Genomic DNA, 19,823 nt, shown 5'->3' with positions numbered 1-19,823 from the left:
CAATTTCTGCCCTTTTCCAAAATGGAGTCTGGGCACATTAATAAGGACATATTGAGGTTTTGCCATTTTTAAAAATGGAGGACGGAGCAGTCGAATCACGACAAATGGCGCAATTACCATTGGCCAATAGGAGGATCATTGTATAGCCTGAGGAAACAGCCCTTGAGAGGCTGAGAAACGCGTTGCTTTGTTTTTTATAAAATATTGTTTTTATGATACACTTGCTGTTGCTTGGAACTTTTTATCCTATGGTTGAGTGTAGACCCTGCTGATGTACAACTACAGTCTACTGGGCGGCTGAGAGGTCCCAGATTGCTACTACTGCATCTGGAGGAACACTACACATTGTAAGTGTAACCATTAAGTATCATTTCTGCCTGTTCATACTGTGCTAGGCTATGGTAGCTTTGTTCTCTCACTCACAGGAATTAATGTATCGCTTATCCACCTTCTGACCGGGTGCTAGACTTGCCGGCACACAGTTAGCTGGACCACTGCTATAGTTCCAGTCTGCCCCATTAGCACCATTGGGTGCTTCACCTTTGTGAGTACCCATCTTATTTCCACATTGATTATTCTATGTACAGATGTTACTAGGCCATATTGGCACCTCTGTGTTCTCTTTTCTCCAATTCATGATCAGCCACCTCACATAAACATCAGAGGATAGGACGCACACCATAGCTATTCGACACGCCATCCGCCTCCATCCGAGATGGGTGTTGTGATTTCACTCCCACTTTGATCTGATGTGGACAGATACCCAAGTGACTTTATGTAAGAGGGTTTATTTGTGGGTTATTACCCCTTTTTATATGGTTTTGGGATAAGCATAAGGCTAGTGTATGTACTAATGAATGCCTAGGATAGGCATACGGCTATCTTATATACTAATTAATGTCTGGGATAACCATAAGGCTAGCTTACAAACTAATTAATGTCTAGGATAAGCATAAGGCTATCTTACTTACTAATTAATGCCTAGGATAAGCATAAGGCTATCCTACAAACTAAATAAGCTTACACTTTTAGAAATATTTGGGCAGACTTGCTGGGCCTATTGTTCTTATCTGCCATCAAACAATATGTTTCTATGGAATCATTAATGCTGATGTTCCTTTAAGCAGTGTATTTACTCACAGAATATGCAATGCAACAATACAGATAAAGGGAAATAACAAGCTAAGCTTTCTTTTCAATTCATTTTTTTTTGTTCCATGTTCCAAGTAATTAAATGTATCTAAAAAACACAGAAAATAATTTTACTTTAACAAAATATTACATATGTTTTATTGATTTCTCTTTAATCTTATCAGATTCCACTTGAGCATCTTGTTATTTCTACAACACATATACAATTGTTTGTTTTGTTTTTTATTCTAAATGTTATGAGAACTCTGGACTGACTCTAATTAACAGCTTTCACCAATTAATAAGACCGTATGAAAAAAACGTTCACTATTTTTTAATAATCTATCCTATCTGTCTAATAGGAAAGTATAAATAACTCTAGGAATTTGTTATTAGCTTAGAATTAATGCAGATTTGGCACCTTTTAGTTTTACAAAATAGATAAACAGTAACAGGAATAATCAGTATATATCATTATAAAATATCAGCAAGTCATTCACATGCTAGAGGTCATCAGATTACAAACTGCTACAGATTTAAGTCTACAAGAACTTTAGAAATTAGAACACAGGCAGACATTTCACAGACTGAATAAATTCAACGTTGAACGCCCTTGTTCTGATATGAAATGTGTTCCATTTTACAATGCAGTAAAAGTGTTAATACTGACAAGAGGTTTGCTTCAGTCTATCTTCTGTTTTTCAACCTTTGAAGATTGATCAGCTTTTAGTCTTAGTTTCTGTAATACCCATTCAAAAGTCTTTTTGTCAAGCATTTATTTTGGCAAGCATGAGAACCATTTTTTTCCTTAGTTGATGAAGCTTTGATGTTCCAAGGTTTTGGAAGGGTGAAAGTCTTGCCCTCTTCTCAAACCTGGGTGCTGAGGGCATGCAGACTTCTTGACAAGCTTGGGGTGCCCCCCATCACAAGGAGGGGTCCTGCCTCTGTGTAGTGAGTGGGGGTGTAGGAATTGCCATCTCTTCCGTTACACATGCTGTTTGCAGTCCGTATGAAGTAAGGAGAACCATAGGGCGAGTAGGCTGGTGCCAGATAAGCCGCTGGTGGCCTATCATGATGTGATGAAGAGCAATCGTGGCAGGGAAAGTGTGAATGTTGTCTACATACCGTATCTTCTTGGGTCTCTTCAGCTGCATCATCCTTCTTACAGCAGTAATACTATGGGAAGAGTAAGTTAGAAAGGTTTACTAAGTTAAAGGACCAGTAGAACTGCAAAAAAACATAATCAGAAGACAATGCTATTGCAGGTATTACAAATTTATACTGAGCAGAAGATTTTTATCTGACACATTTCAAAATGTCCTTTCATTTCTCTGTTCTGTGTATCATGTGACAGTCATCAGCCAATCACAGACTTCTATATGTATACACTTTGAACTCTTGCACGTGCACAGTAGAAGTTATTGTAAATAAAAGACTGTGCACAATATAATAATGGTAATAAACTGAATTTTTTTTTTAATGAATTGCTTTGTCTGAATTATGAAAGTTTAATTTCGACTTAAGTGTCCCGTTATTCAAAAATGGACAATATTTCTCCTTTCTCTCAGTGTCCTCAAATATTGCTGCATACAAATTAAAAAGTATATGTAAATACAATTTGTGTGTTTTTTCTAAAGTATTCTGAAATAGTTACATATTCTAATTTATACTGTTTAAAAACTGATTCACTTCTCCAAAAATAATTAGCTAAAACTATATACTAAATGTTAACTATTTAAACAATATGGCACTCTTTAAAGGGACATTATACACTAGATTTTTCTTTGCATAAATGTTTTGTAGATGATCTATTTATATAGCCCATCTGGGAGTGTTTTTGTAACAATGTATGGTTTTGCTTATTTGTTTAATAACATTGTTCTGATTTTCAGACTCCTAACCAAGCCCCAAAGTGTCAGATGCAGACCCAAGTCTACATACTCCTGCTTGTTCCTGTTTGTCTAAAGGGTCTTTTCATATGCAATGGAAGGGGGAGGGGGAAGTGTCTGCTCTTGCTAATTTCCCAGCCCCTTTCACTGGGTGTGCCAGCCAAACCTCATCAACAGTGTTAAACTGGGAACTTCTAAGTAAGTTTTTAAAAGGTTTTATACTGGATTTTTATAACAGTATTTGTGCATATTCTTCTATATAGTAGTGTCTATTACATGGTTATATGAAAATTGGTGTACACTGTCCCTTTAACAGTTACAAACAATGTTTTCCTGAAAATATCATTAATCTCTTCCAATCAGATTTAGGCGCATATTAAATATTATTAAATGCAGAGATGGCGTCTTCTTTTCACTGGTAGACAATTGGTTTACAATTCAGGGAAACAATATGTGAAATTGCTTATGTGGGAGGGAATTAGATGCTTGCAAGGATAAAATACTCATTTTAGAGATATGATATTAAAATGCATTTTAAAAACCGGCAGGGAAAAGAAGACATATACAAAAAAATGAGGCAAATTTGCATGATTCTTACAGGTTGAATTAGCGAAGAACATCAAATTTTATTAAAAGAGTGAGTACTTCCATAGGTTCTTGCATATATATGGTTACTAACTCTAATCACATATTATAAATCTAATACATAAAAGGTAACTCAGTATTATCGTGGTTAACATATTAATAAACTTAAATTACATAATTTAAAGCTGGGAAGTGAATACAGAAAATTAACTCAGTGAAAAATATTGTACTCTGTTTAGATTTGGGATCTGGCAACAACTATAGTCACACTATCCAATTTACATATTAAAGGGACATTAAACACTTTGAGATGGTAATATAAAATAATAAATCGTATATAAAAAAAACTAAAAACTTTCATTATTTATTTTGTCCCCTTTTCCTGTATTTCCATTCTAAAATGGTGACCTTTTCAGTTCCTGTTAGAAGTGGAAGTGCAGAACACTGTTATATTCCACACAGTCATTGGCTGCACACTCTAGTGACCTATCTATAACTGTCTCTAATTGGCTACAGCAGAGAAGGTAATCTAAGTTACAACATGGCAGCTCCCATTGTTTTATAGACACTAAAACTTTACACTTATTTAGTCAATATTTAAACAGCTAATGAAACTTTAAAAAATAGATCTACATTTTATTCTCAGATTAATCTTTTCTTTGAATGCATCAGTCTATCTAGCATTAGTTTTATGTACAGTATTTTTAAAGGTAATGTTAAGGCGGGGCTACCTCACAGCAGTGTTCCCTTCTCCCTTTGGGTTTGTACTCCGTAGTGTTGTGACTAGTAGAAGCTTCTGTTCTGCGTGGGCGGGGCTATATTATATTAGTTGGATTGCAGGATGATTGTCTGGGATGAGGGCTAAGGAGGTTGACTTAAAGGGCCACTAAACCCAAAATCTTTCTTTCACGATTCAGATAGAGAATAGAAATTTAAACAACATTACAATTTACTTCCATTATTTATTTTGCTTCATTTTTTAAATATCCTTAGTTGAAGAAAAAGCAATGCACATGGTGAGCCAATCACACAATGCTTCTATGTGCAGCAACCAATCAGCAGCTAGTGAGCATATCTAGATATGCTTTTCATCAAAGAATATCAAGAGAATAAAACAAATTAGATAATATAAATAAATTAGAAAGATGTTTAAAATTGCATTCACTTTCTAAATCATAAAAGAAAAAATGTGGGTAGCATGTCCCTTTAATAGACCAATGCTTTATTTATGAACATTGCATGGGATTATTGTTGCTACCGTGTACTAGAGTGGTTGTCGTTGACTGCGAGAGAGATCTGGTTGTACATTTGTGGCTTGTAGAGAGGAGCAGCTGGGATAGGGATGTAGACTGACTCTGTATGTGGATGTATAGAGTAAAAGGTAGGTGATTAAAGGGACAGTCAACACCAGAATTTTTGTTGTTTTAAAAGAAAGATAATCCCTTAATTACCCATTCCCCAGTTTTGCATAACCAACACAGTTATATTAATATACTTTTTACCTCTGTAATTACCTTGTATCTAAGCCTCTGCAAACTGCCCCCTTATTTCAGTTATTTTGACAGTGCTTACTCCTAGGTAACTTCACGTGCATGAGCTTAATGTTATCTCCATAAAAAAACATGAACTAATGCCCTCTAGTGGTCAAAATGCATTCAGATTAGAGGCAGCTTTCAAGGTCTAAGAAATTAGCATATGAACCTCCTAGGTTTATCTTTCAACTATGAATACCAATAGAACAAAGCAAAATTGGTGATAAAAGTAAATTGGAAAGTTGTTTAAAATTACATGTCCTATCTGAATCATAAAAAGTTTTTTTTTGGACTTTAATGTCCCTTTAAATGCAGATGTTCTTACCAGGGAGACAATGAAGATCTTCAAGGGATTTTTAGCTCCAAATGTAATTCCCCACAGAATGTTAATTATTAAATAGTAAAAACAATAATGTTCAATTATTCCTTTTCCTGTTTTACTGTAATCTAACCATTCTGTACTATCCAGAATCCTAACCCTTAAACATTCTACACAGTGACTGCTTTATCAGTGCATCAGCTCATTGGTTAGAGTATTTTATTACAGCACCGTTGCTTGCATTTAGCTATGTGTTTAATCCCTGCAAAGTGGCTAAACATTAAAGGGACATGAAACCCAAAAAAATTCATTCATGATTCAGATAGAGAATACAATTTTAAACAACTTTCTAATTTACTTCTATTATCTAATCTGTTTTATTCTCTTGGTATCATTTGTTGAAGGAGCAGCAATGCACTAATGGTTTCTAACTGAACACATAGGTGAGCCAATCACAATCGGTATATATATGCAGCCACCAATCAACAGCTAGAGCCTAGGTTCTCTGCTGCTACTGAACTTGTCTAGCTAAACATTTCAGCAAAGGATAACAAGAGAAGGAAGCAAATTAAATAATAGAAGTAAATTGGAAAGTTGTTTGAAATGGTATTCTCTATCTGAATCATGAAAGAAAATTTTGGGGTTTCATGTCCCTTTAAGTTAAATTAAGCTCCATAACCACTGAGCGCTAACTAAACACATCTGTTGAGCCAATGAGTCCTTCATGTGCAGCCACCAATCAACAGCTAGCCCCCAGTAGTGTATTGCTGCTACTGAGTCTATCTAGTTATGTTTTTAACATTATACCAAGAGAATTAAATACATTTCAAAATAGAAGTAAAAATCTCTTCAAATTGCATACTCTGCTTTAATCATGAAATTTTAAAGAAACATAAATCAAACATTTTTCTTTCATTATTCAAATCATGTCACAACTAAAAAAAAAATCAGTTTACTTCTTTCATCAAATTTATGTTGTTCTTTTGGTATCCTTTGTTGAAAAGTAGGTAAGTAGGCTTAGGAGCGTGCAAATGTCTGGAGTACTATGGGCTAGATTTATACGTGCCCCTGTACGCCTCAGCTTGCCTGTGGCGGGGGAAAATATCCGCAGGTAATCAACATTGCGCACGCGTGCAATCCCGCCCCCTGCCCACGCACAGCCAATCACGCGCGGGCAGGAGCTGTCAATCTTCTCTGTCGGACTCGACCGCAGAGATTGAATTTCGCCACCTTAGAGGTGGTGAAGAGGTTAGGGAAGCAGCGGTCTGGTGACCGCTGCTTGATAAATTACGGCGAGCAAGTTCTTGTGAGAACCTGCAGCCGTAGGGCTTCAGTAAATCGAGCCCTATATGTTGTGTAAGAATGCTTTAAAGGGCCACTGTAAGTAAATATATTCTATGCCTGTTGCTAACTAACTACCCCAAATACGCTTTTTATCAATAGAATTTCATTAACATATCTCTACCGTATATCAGAAATCTTGTCTGCAAATTTAATTGTTTTCCAAACCCACTCCGTGGGTATCCTTTGCTCTGTACCAATCCGTTTACAATACCTAGGTTTCAAAATGGCGCTTTAAACACAAAGTTATTGGTTTAAGTATTTTGAACATGCAGTGCTGAAAATAGTGGGCAGGATAAAGTGACATCATCGGCAAATAAAAGATATAACTTTTAGAACGTTATGAAACTTCGTTTTGGAGAAAATATAGGTCAGTAGGTTTTAATTAATGTTTATTAACTTTAATATATTAGTTGTTTAGCTTAAAAATTATAACAGAAAGTAATCCTTTAAATAAAGTTATTCATTGTAAAAACCTTGCTGCCATCTAGTGTTCAAAAGAGTATAACATTTTAAAAGCCATAAGCCTCTCCAGACAACCTACATATATATGCTCTTTAACAAAAGATACCATGAGAAAGAAGAAAATTGGTTGGTTTTCACGTCCCTTTAAGGTCAGTTTAATGAATGTACAGGTGAAGATAGTAACCAGCTTCAGCTCCTTCACTGTTTTATTTCTCCTTAAAATAAAATTCAGAGCATCAGTAAAGAGCTTCAGTCGTGAGACAGCAAAGAGATAAAATGAATGTGGCTGTGGTGAGACAATTGCTTTGCTGCTGAATTAATAATCTTCTCAGGGAGGGAATTACGTTTTGCTAGTATAAAGGTCTTCCTGCTATACCCAATGTTAAACAGAGCAGTGTTAATAAAATACATTTCAAATGTAATATGCAGTAATTGTATGTGATCCAACAGTTATTTGCATCTTGTATGCAGGGGTCTTATATGCCGAAAAGTTTACATGCCAAGTTTTTAAATGAGCCAGCTAACAGAAATATAGATGTAAGTGTGTATAAACTGTGCATCCTTTGTCTCATATATTGCTATGTTTTTAGGAATAGCTGTCTCCCAATATGGGGTAATCGCCTAGATCCAGTATATAAATACCCTCAAGTCTATATTATAGGTGTAGCTTTGTGTACATTTATACGTAGGCATTATGCATCGTCTGACCTGAAGTCTGCAGTAGCACAGCACACCGATAATACACAGAAGTATAACAGTCGCTAGGATTCCTCCTGTGATCACTACGGTTCCAGCTGTCATCCGACCAATCCCCCATCAAACCTTAAAATGAGAAAATAAAAGTTAGAGCACACAGACTAGTCCAGATATATGGGGTGAAATTGCTTTATCTGATTATATAATTTAGTGAACAAGCCAAAAGAAATGTATGGTTTATAAACAGGGCCGCTATCAGGGGGTGACAGGGGTTACTCCTGTCAGGGGCCCAATGGGCCAGGGGGCCCCATGAGGCAAGAACTAAAAAAAATAAAAATAAAAATTGCTAATTGAGCATGGGAAATGTTATTACAAGGAGTAAAGTATTAGCATTTGAGAGGATTTCTGTGTGTGCACTAAACCACTATGCACAGTGTGAGACAGACTTGGCACTTTGTTTGTACAGTGTGTGCTTGAGTCAGACGGCAGATCACTTTCATTTGCAGAGGAGGTAGGACTTACTTAGCAAGTGTTTTTTATTTCTTTGTGCAATTTTTTATTGTAACTTCAGTGTGGTAGTAGTTGTATGGTGGGGCCGGGCCAGGGGTCCATAAAAACAATTTTTTTTAGCAGCAGTGTATTTATGATTATTTGACAATGCAGTGGAAATTCTATGTTTAAAACCATGCAGAAACGTTTCCTCCTCAATAAACAAACGGTAGGTGCCCTTTTGGCAGACATGCATGTTTTTATTTATATATATATATATATATATATATATTTATATATATATATATATATATATTAAATTCCAGTTTACTGCCCCTTTATGCAAGGACTTTCCAGATGCAAGGAGGCATTTTATCTAAGATTTCTACATCTGCATAAAATGTTATACTCTCAGACTAATAATGCTCAGTGTTTGAAATGAGACAGGTTAACTTAAAACTGTTCAGTTTACACTACAGCTGACTTACTTTTGAAATACATACCAACAAGCCTAAATCCTGCATTTAACCATATCTAATGGTATGAGTACCACAGCTTATGGTTTCACCAAGACCATATAGAGTACAACATTTTCAAAATCCATAAGTACAGCTGACAGATGGGAACATTTGTACACTATATTTGAAGTGGTGCTCTTGGTTGGGGAAAAACAAACAAACATATGTCAACCGTTTAAAAGTACTTTTCTTCATCTAGCCATCTACCCAGATCATTAATGTACAATTTTGAATTCATTGAATTATTTTTGTTTACACATTTCAAATATGATTTTTTTTTAAAAGAAATCTCTTAATTTCTGCAGTTGTCTGTTCCTTTTTAGGACATTTTGACCTTACTACTGATTATTCACATCTTTCTACAGACTTTGAGACTAATGAGACCTTTACGGAAGTCACCAATCCACCATTTAACCTTTAAATTATTGTTTAGGCAGTTCAGGGCCCTTCCTTTCAGCCATCGATGCTGTTGTCATCATTTAGTTGGCATCTTCCTTTACAAAAAGATAATCAGTACTCCATATTTTGTTTTCTAACTCTCCTTTTTTTTACAAAACTGTAGTCTATCTCATTACTTGTCAGGGCAATGTAAACAAGTGCTGAGTGTCTGTGTGGGTGTCTGTGTGAGTGTGTTTGTGTGTTTCTTTGCGTGTCTGCTAGAGTGTCTATATGTGAATCCTTATGTGTGTGTGTGTGTTTCAGTGTATGAGTGTGTCTGTGTGTTTGTATGTTACTACCTTTACAACATTTCTAAGTTTAAATAGACACTAAAGAATAAAGAGCATATACGTTTTAGTCACTTGGTCAAAAATTGCACATGTCAAAGGAGGGGGGGGGGCCCTGATCAATGGTTAAGTCAGTGGTGGCCCTGTTTATAAATCATAAGGGCGTATCTCTATTGAAAAAGAACGCATTTTCACGTGTGCACCCAATTAACTGCTGTGCTCAAATAACGCCTTTCTTTTGGCTTCCTTCATTGAACCAAAGCTCTTTTCCATTACAGCATACTCAGGTAGGCACAAGGGCACGCATGTACCTTAAACACTTAATACCAACAAGGTTTGTAACAGTGTTGTACATTTAAGGCTAGATTACAAGTGGTGCGCAATGTAATGTGCAGGGTGCGTTATCTAGCGCTAAGTATTAAAGGGACAGTAAAGTCCAAAATAAACTGTCATGATTAAGATAGGGGATGTAATTTTAAACAACTTTCCAATGTACTTTTATCATCAAATTTGCTTTGTTCTCTTGGTATTCTTTGTGGAAAGCTAAACCTAGGTAGGCTAATATGCTAATTTCTTAGCTCTTGAAGGCTGCCTCTTATCTCAGTGCATTTGAAAGTTTTTACAGCTAGACAGTGCTAGTTCACGTGTGCCATACAGATAACATTGTGCTCACGCTCATGGAGTTATTTATGAGTTATTTATGAGTCAGCACTGATTGACTAAAATGCAAGTCTGTCAAAAGAACTGAGATAAGGGGGCAGTCTGTAGAGGTTTAGATACGAGGTAATCACAGAAGTTAAAAGTGTATTAATATAACTGTGTTGGTTATGCAAAACTGGGGAATGGGTAATAAGGGGATTATCTATCTTTTTAAACAGTAACATTTTTGGTGTTCACTGTGCCTTTTAAGCTAAGAATAATGCATAATCTTGAATTATTGTATTATAAGTGGATGGCTGAAAATTTTAAACATAGCATCTTAGCGCGGCTGAAACCTTTTTTTTAGTGAGCCCTATACTTTTTACGCACAGCTCAGTGACCGCTATTAATGTGCTCATTGTGCTCGTATTACAAGCGTTGAGTTAAAGTGAAGGTAAACTTACCTTCTATTCGATCGAGTATTTTGTTTTTTGGAGTTCATCAAATTCTTTTAATTTTATTTTAAGCAAAGTTATTGCCTTTATAAAGAGTTATCGGCGCTTTTTAAATTCTTTTTTTTTTTCATCTTTTTTATTCTTGATCACGTTTTTATTTTCTCCAATTAAAAATCTGGCCATTAGGCGGCCGATGACCCGATTGGACAAGCTAAAAACGCCATCGAGACTAAAAAAAAAAAAAAAGCTGGTTGAATTTGTAAAGCGGCGATATCTTGGTTTACAGTAAGACTGGAAAAAATTATGAATTAAACTGTCATTGATTGGGGCCAAAATATCTAATATTCGATTGAATAGAAGGTAAATTTACCTTCACTTTAAGTATTCAAAATACTGCTGTAAAATTTAGCACTAATTAAGATCAGAAGTAAATCATTATTATTATTAGTGTAACACTGAATTAAGTGAAAACTATTTTTTATAACAAGCTTGATTAGATCAACTAATTATTATGTATTTTATGTCTTCTTTAGTGAAAAAAGTTTATTCCAATTTGCCATGTTTGTGTGTCTGCAATTTATTTATTTTCTAAGAAGCAAGTTGAGATAACTCTTCAAATGAGACGGATTTAGGTGCTTTAAACACCACCAGGACTGGGAGATCAGTGGATTTCAGTTGATACAATACCATATTCTGCTCTTTTATTATTTATTTGTGAAGCTCCTTTATTATTTGTAACATTGAATTAGGGTGGTAAATTATAAACCAAATTCACACAGTAAACCAACGGACAATGCACAATCCTTTATGCATTTAAAGGGATAGTAAAGTCCAAATTGAACTTTCATCATTCAGACAGGGCATGTGAATTTAAACAACTTTCTAATTTACTTTTATTATCAAATTTGCTTTGTTCTCTTGTTATTCTTAGTTGAAAGCTAAAAATAGGTAGGCTCATATGCTAATTTCTAAGCCCTTGAAGGCCACCTCTTATCTGAATGCATTTCACGTTTTTCACAGCTAGAGGGCGTATAGATAACACTGTGCTGACGCATGTGAAGTTATTTAAGAGTCAGCACTAATTGCTTGAAATGCAAGTCTGTCAAAAGATCTGAGATAAGGAGGCAGTCAGCAGAAGCTTAGATACAAGGTAATTACAGAGGTAAAAAGTGTATTTATATAACCGTGTTGTTTATGCAAAACTGGGGAATGGTAAATAAAGGGATTATCTATCGTTTTAAACAATAATATTTTTGGTGTCTACTATCCCTTTAATGGTGCCTGATAGACATGTGCAATCTGTATTTATCCGAATATTGCCTAATTCGTGCATTTGGTTAACAGCCGAATGAATGAACGTCAGCCTGCACAAATTAAAAAAATTACAAATTAATATATTAGCAATACATTTGTTTATTCTTTATACTTTTAATAAAAAAAACTGCCATATAAACCTACACAGCCCTAGGCTATTAACTTGGGTGACCATATTGCCACATTAAAAAGGGATACATATTATTATTATTATTAGTATTCTTTATTTATAAAGCGCCGACAGATTCCGCAGCGCTGCCCATGGGTACAAGGATAACAGTACAGTGGAGAAACAATACGATAAGACACAAAATTTTACAGACAAATACAGGGGGAATTGAGGGCCCTATTCCCGTGGGAACTTACAATCTAGATGGGTAGGAGGATTGGAAACAGGAGGTGGGGACTGCAGAGGTGAGAATGATATTAGTGAGGAGATAGAGGGCAACTGTTAGTTAATTGAAGTTAGTTTGTTAATAAGTCGGGTGATAAGCTTCCCTGAACAGAAAGGTCTTTACGGAACGTTTTAAAGGAGGAGAGGTTAGGGGCAAGTCTGACATCTCGAGAAAGTGCGTTCCAGAGGGTTGGTGCCGCACGAGAGAAGTCCTGTAGTCTAGAATGAGAGGAGGTGATGGTAGAGGACGCAAGAAGCAGGACGTTGTTGGATCTTAGGGGACGGGCAGGAGTATATTTGTTGATGAGTGAGGACAGGTAGGGTGGGGCAGCATTGGTGAGGGCTTTGTAGGTCAGGGTGAGAATTTTGAATTTAACTCTGTTGTGAATGGGGAGCCAGTGAAGGGACTCACAGAGAGGCGCAGCAGAAACAGAGTGTCGAGAGAGGTGGATTAGCCTGGCAGATGCATTTAGGACGGATTGGAGGGGAGAGAAGCAGGAGAGAGGGAGGCCAGTTAGTAAGTTGTTACAGTAGTCAAGTCGGGAAATTACCAAGGAGTGGATGAGCTGTTTGGTAGTTTCAGCACTCAGAAATGGGCGAATTTTGGAGATATTGCGTAGGTGGTTGCGGCACGATGAAGAGAGCAGTTGGATGTGAGGAATGAAGGACAGATTTGAGTCAAGCGTGACTCGTACATCCGTGACTTGGCGTGATGGGGAGATAGTGGTGCCGCCAACAGTGATAGAAAAATTAGAGACTGGAGTGGAGCTAGAGGGGGGAACTAGAAGTAGTTCGGTCTTGGACATATTTATTTTTAGGTGGTGAGAGGCCATCCAGGAGGAAATGCCAGATAAGCAGTCGCTGATGTGAGAGTTGACAGAAGGAGAGAGTGCAGGGGTGGAAAGGTAGATCTGGGTATCATCAGCATAGAGGTGATAGCTGAAGCCATAGCTGTTGATAAGTTTACCCAGTGAAGAAGTGTAAATAGAGAAGAGTAGAGGACCCAGGACAGAGCCTTGAGGTACTCCAACAGACAGGGACAATAGAGAGGAGGAGTCACCAGCAAAAGAGACGGAGAAGGATCTGTTAGAGAGATAAGAGTGAATCCAGGAGAAGGCAGTGTCACAGAGACCAAGAGAACTGAGAGACCGTAGGAGAAGGGGATGGTCAACAGTGTCAAAGGCAGCAGATAGGTCAAGTAAGATGAGTATAGAGTAGTAGGCTTTGTTTTAGCCGAAAGGAGATCGTTAGTAACCTTGGTGAGGGCAGTCTCAGTTGAGTGTTGGGGACGGAAGCCAGATTGCAGGGGTCGAGCAATGAGTTGGAGGACAGGAAGTGGGTTAGGCGATTGAAAACTAGTTTTTCAAGGAGTTTTGAAGCTAGTGGGAGCAGTGATATGGGGCGGTAGTTTGCAGGGGAGTTAGGGTCGAGGGAGGGTTTTTTGAGGATGGGGGTGACCTTCGCATATTTGAAGGAGGCAGGGAATGAGCCGGTAGAAAGGGATAGGTTAAATATGTGAGTAAGAGCCGGAGTGAGGGTGGTAGACAGAAGAGGGATTAGATGTGAAGGAATAGGGTCAAGTGGGCAGGTAGTGAGGTCATAACAAGGGGCATTATGCAAGACAACGACCAAAGTGTTTTTGGTCGTTGTCTTGTTGAAATATCCAGCTCCGGCGTAACTTCAACTTTGTGATTGATTCCTCAACATTATTCTCAAGTATCTGCTGCTATTGGGTGCGACCCTCAACTTTAACAAGATTCCCAGTACCGGCACTGGCCCCGCAGCCCTACAGCATGATGGAACATCCACCAAATTTTACTGTGGCTAGCAAGTGTTTGTCTTGGAACGCTGTGTTATTTTGCTGCCATGCATAATGCCCCTTGTTATGACCAAATAACTCAATCTTTGTTTCATCAGTCCACAGCACCTTCTTCCAAAATGAAGCTGGCTTGTCCAAATGTGCGTTTGCATACCTCAAGTGTTTGTGGCGTGTGTGCAGAAAAGGCTTCTTCCGCATCACTCTCCCATACAGCTTCTCCTTCAGCAAAGTCCGCTGAATTATTGAACGATGCACAGTGACACCATCTGCAGCAAGATGATGTTGTAGGTCTTTGGAGGTGGTCTGTTGGCTGTTTTTGACCATTCTCACCATCCTTTGCCTTTGCCTCTCTGATATTTTACTTCTGGCCTTAACAAGAACTGTGCCTGTGGTCTTCCATTTCCTCACTATGTTTCTCACAGTGGACAGTGACAGCTTAAATCTCTGCTATAGCTTTTTGTAGCCTTCCCCTAAACCATAATGTTGAATAATCTTTGTTTTCAGGTCATGTGAGAGTTGTTTTGAGGCCCCCATGTTGCCACTCTTTAGAGAAGAGTCAAAGAGAACAACAACTTGCAATTGGCCACCTTAAATACCTTTTCTCATGATTGGGTGCACCTGTCTATGAAGCTCAAGGCTTAATGGGTTACCCGAACCAATTGTGTGTTCCAATTAATCAGTGCTAGGTAGTTACAGTTATTCAAATCAACAAAATGACAAGGGTGCCCAAATTTATGCACCTGTCTAATTTCGTTTTGATGCATATTGTACCTTTTTTGTTAATCCAATAAACCTCATTTCACTACTGAAATATTACTGTGTCCTTCTGTTATCTGATAGATCAAAATGAAATTCCTGATCAAAACACCCAATTATTTATAAATGAAAATCATGGAAATTGTCAGGGGTGCCTAAACTTTTGCATATGACTGTATATATATATATATTTATAGTGAAAACACAGTCCCCATAGACTTCAATGTAAAGTTTTTTTTGCGCTTTTTTTTCTGACACCCCACATCCCCTCACTTTAACCCCTTATAACTGCTTTGTGCAGTCATTTAAAAAAATAAAAATAAAGATTCTCATATTTTTTATTTAAATTTTTTTTATTTGGGGGGCAATTGGGGGACATTAACCAGAGGTCTGACATCTGGTTAATTGTTCAAACTGCTCCCACAAACTCGCTGAAGCATTAACCAGCCACTTGTAATGGCTGATAATTTAACGTGCGCCCGTAAACGGGCAAATTAGCAAGTTTATGTTAAAATAGCGCTCCACTTGTAATCTAGCCCTTAATGTTTAAAATGAACTATAATAATTTTTCTTTATTTGCACTCCCTCGGTTTGGCTTATTATGAGAAGAAAACCATGGATGACTCTATATTTAGCCATCAGGAGCACGCGCCACCATGTTTAATCCCATGATTCAGTACTCGGCTTGTAGTACAAGTAGTACGTCACTGCTCCGTCTGTACACGTTCTTCATGCAGGGCGCCAGTCTTGTGACACTGCTGTGCTGAGCGGGAGCAACTGCAGTGTTAAGCAAGAGCGTTAGGAGCTGGAAGGATAATTGAAAGATCTGTGTGTATGTTTGCCCCCTATTGCGCATGCGAACAGGAACACCCCCTAATTTATTCATAGCCCTTATTATAATATTAGCAACAATTGGACATAGCGTTCCTGGATTTCAGTGACTGCGTGCAGGGACCGTCTTCAACTAAGAGACAACGGAATGATGCGGTTTCAAATAAAAGAGTAAAAAGATGGCAAGTATTAATAATGTAGTGATTTCGCTACTCTCAAATTTATGTTTATACGTTTAAAATAGAGGAAGTTTTCTAATAACTGTTTTATCATCCTTTAAGAAGATGAACACATGTAAAATCATATTTATACAAATATTCATATTTAATAAAGTGTTATACTGTGTGTTTACTATAAATATTTCACATTACAATGTTCTGCACATAGCAGAATATGTTCTAAGTATTTATAAATAAATATTCCTATATATCTGTATCTATCTATACTTATATATAGTTATGTATATATAGGTATAGATATATATTGTACCAAACTACCATCAGATATATGTAGAACTATGTATTTATGAATAAATAGAACATATTCTTCTATGTGAAAAACATTGGAATGTGAAATGTTAATATTTTCCTGTAGGGTTAGTGCACTTGAGAATATGCGATCAGGTTTGCGCGCTAGTGGAGTGTGGATGGAAGACCAGTTAGCTTTTTAAGTGGAATGAGCAGGGGGGATCTCAAGCTGTAACTGATTAGCCTAAATCACTTTACTACTGAAATGTTTATAGGAACGTGTTCAGAAAGGATATAATCTCACCTTGATGACATGGGTATCAAGCAAGCGGTTAATTTAGTTCACATATCTGAAAAGCGAATGCGGTTTGTTATAGAAGTATAGATGATGCACATACTGGCCTTCACTTTCATGCAACAGGACCGCTGAGCCAAGATCTAACGTACAACATTTGTGATTTGCCAGAGATCATGAGAGAGCCTCAGCTGTGAAGGAATCTGCGGTCAGATAAGATGACAGAGGTTTAAAGGCAAACACTATGTGCTGCACAACCTAAATCTCAAGATAGACCATTCCTACAGAAGAGTATGGTGATACAACATTATTGCAAGTTTGTTTCTCATCAGCAGAAATCGGGCACCGTATTAAAACTGAATTAAAAATGAATGGAGCAAAAAAAAAAAAAAAAATCCAGAATAAATGTAAAGTATGAGCGAAAAATCAGCTTTCTAAAGTGGCATATTAAAATTTAGTCACAGTAAGCATCTGGGTCACCATCCGAAAACTGGCACTAAATTGTACACAGCTGTTATAATTTAAAAGTTTACACAGAGATATCATTTCTATATTTCACAGATTTGAGGTCATCATAACTGTGAATTTATTTTCAGAATTCACAGACATTATTCTTTAAAACTGTAAATGTACTAATTTCCATAAAACATAATGAAACAATAAATAAACTTTAAAAAAAGCACCAAAGAGGTGATAAAACCGCTGCACTACAGAAAATGCTTTACCTCAGCAACAAACATTTTTTCCGCTTAGAAAGTAAATGAGACATTTTACCCCTGTGATAAATAAAACATATATTTGTAGATCCTTTATGGTAAATATATTTATTTTTAAACAAGACCATATTGGCCTACCAGGATACCGGGAGATTTCCCGGTGGGCTACAGAGTCTGGGGCTGGCCAGCTAAAATTTTAGGGGGTAGTGCTGCTTTATCACTTTTCTTGTTTTCTCCTCTTAGTTAAAAGTATTAAGGTTACAAAATATTTCCTAGTAAGTTTTATTTCCTAGACCATGTACCATTTAGTAGTCCTCATTTTAAATTATTAAAGTGCCATAAAACATGTTGAGATCTTTGCATATCCTAAAAGGACTAATTAAGTACAAATTGTTTGCATAACAAAATTGTTTGAAATTGCTGGCAAGTATTTTAAAATATTTGTCAAAAATACGCAAAATTAGTTACATAGCCATGCTGTCTGGAGTAGTCTGATCCACCCCCATTATCAGTGTTTAGCATCAGAAACACAGGCATTGTATTTCAACTAAGTTCACAGCAGCTCATTTGCTTCTAGACATGTTCCAGCAGATAATGAGTGTTAAAGTCTTGCATTCTACCAAGGCAAAGGTGGATATAGATGCAGCCATGGAAGGATTTGTGTAGGGGGAGTTAGAGCTGTACAATTCAGAAACCTAAAAGAAAGGGTTAATGGCGAGGCAATTCAGAATAAATTTGCAGGTAATGTAATTAAAGTACATATTATTATATTGTGTCTCTATCCCAACTTGTTTTATGTCCCTTTAGTTCTCATTGGCTGACTTATCACCTTCCACAACCAAAAAAGGATCTAGATTTTATATTTGAGGGGCTAGTTGTGGGTCCTAAAAAGGTGTTAAAGACACAGCACATATAATATGAGGTGCTATACTTGTGTTTGGAGGTGCATAGCCCCCCGATAGAACCGTCACTGCCCACAGCTATACTCGTTGACAGGGACAACCATCCACAAGTGTGACAAGAAAAGGAATCAGCAACATTTATAAAATAATACCGTAATGCATTTAAAATGCCCTTTTTCTTAGATGAAATAATGAAAATATGTTGTGCGCAACTCTCCTTCAAGAGTGTAATGGCACTTTCTAAAGGGATATTTCAATATATATTATTTTCTCCTTTAGCAAATATATATTTTGATTTCAGGAAGAGGTCTCCTCTCATGTCTAGATGTGTAAATGTGCTACCTAGTGATTTATTGTATTCGGAGGTGACACATGAGACATACTGACGGCTTGTAGTTACTCTCCCTAAAGGGTTTCACAAACTAGAGGGATGCAGAAGAGCAGTGAAGCACATGATATGAAGTGAGAGATATAAATGACAAACATTCTCTCAGCATCAATCAAATGCACTGTCTGCCAAGTGATCTGTATCAACTGCTTATCTGAGAAGAGATATCTACAGATACATGGGTCACGCACTTAACATCAGCAACTCGTCTTGTCTGTTAGATGATCACTTTTGATTTATTTTGTCTGGATCAGTGAAGTATCGTTCCATTTATTTACTGTATCTCTGCAGTGTTAGAAAATGAAGTTTACTTATCTCTAGTAGCTATTCAGGTTTATTTAAAAACCCATCATGTATGAACATAGAAATTATCAAAATTAAAAACAAACACAACATTTGTATTTAAAGGGATACTAAACCCAATTTATTTATTTCATGCTTCAGATAGGGCAGTTTTAAGCAACTTTCTAATTTACTCCTACTATCAACTTTTCTTCGTTCTTTTACTATCTTTAGTTAAAAAGCAGGAATTTAAAGCTTAGGAGCCAGCCCATTTTAGGTTCAGCACCCTGGATAGCTCTTGCTTATTGGTGGCTACAGTTAGCAAAACCAATAAGCAAGCACCAAAAATGGGTCGACTCTTAAGCTTTACATTCCTGATTTTTAAATAAAGATAGCAAGATAACAAGGACAAATTGATAATAGGGGTAAACTAGAAAGTTCCTTAAAATTGCCTGCTCTATCTGAGTCAATAAAGAAAAAAAAAATGGTTTAGTGTCCCTTTAATGATTCAGAGAGAACATGCTTCATTTCCTTGACATGCTCAGGAGCAGTAAATGCACTACTGGGAGCAAGCTGCTGATTAGTGGCTGCACATATATGCCTCTTGTCAGTGGCTCACCAGATATGTTCAGCTAGCTCCAAGTAGTGCATTTCTGCTCCTTCAACAAAAGATACCAATAGAATGAAGGAAATTAGATAATAGCAGTAAATAGGAAAGTTGTTTAAAATCACATGCTCTGTTTAAATCATGAAAGAGAAACTTTGTGTTTCATGTTCCTTTAGTTTAATTCTATTATTAGATTTAGGTGGCATCCATTCCATGAGAGCATACTGACATAGGCTCAGGAGCATGCACGTGACACAAAGGGCTAGAT

The 19,823-nt window shown here is 36.9% G+C and overlaps 1 long non-coding RNA gene across 2 annotated transcripts in view; it reads right to left on the bottom strand.

Annotated features, from left to right (window-relative positions):
- Positions 1-1,260: 1,260 nt before the first annotated feature.
- Positions 1,261-19,823, bottom strand: part of LOC128641125 (uncharacterized) — a 49,115-nt gene continuing 30,552 nt past the window's right edge. For both annotated transcript variants that reach the window (XR_008399438.1, XR_008399439.1), the window contains exons 2-3: positions 7,971-8,084; positions 1,261-2,307 (exon numbers count right to left, since the gene is read on the bottom strand). This is a non-coding gene — a long non-coding RNA (uncharacterized LOC128641125). The remainder of the gene's footprint in view (positions 2,308-7,970; positions 8,085-19,823) is intronic.

The sequence above is a fragment of the Bombina bombina genome, chromosome 10 (assembly GCF_027579735.1).
Source record: "Bombina bombina isolate aBomBom1 chromosome 10, aBomBom1.pri, whole genome shotgun sequence".
In the NCBI taxonomy this organism is placed as follows: domain Eukaryota; kingdom Metazoa; phylum Chordata; class Amphibia; order Anura; family Bombinatoridae; genus Bombina; species Bombina bombina.
The sequence above is the reverse complement of the archived record's forward strand: the minus strand, read 5'-3'. Positions and strand labels throughout refer to the sequence as shown.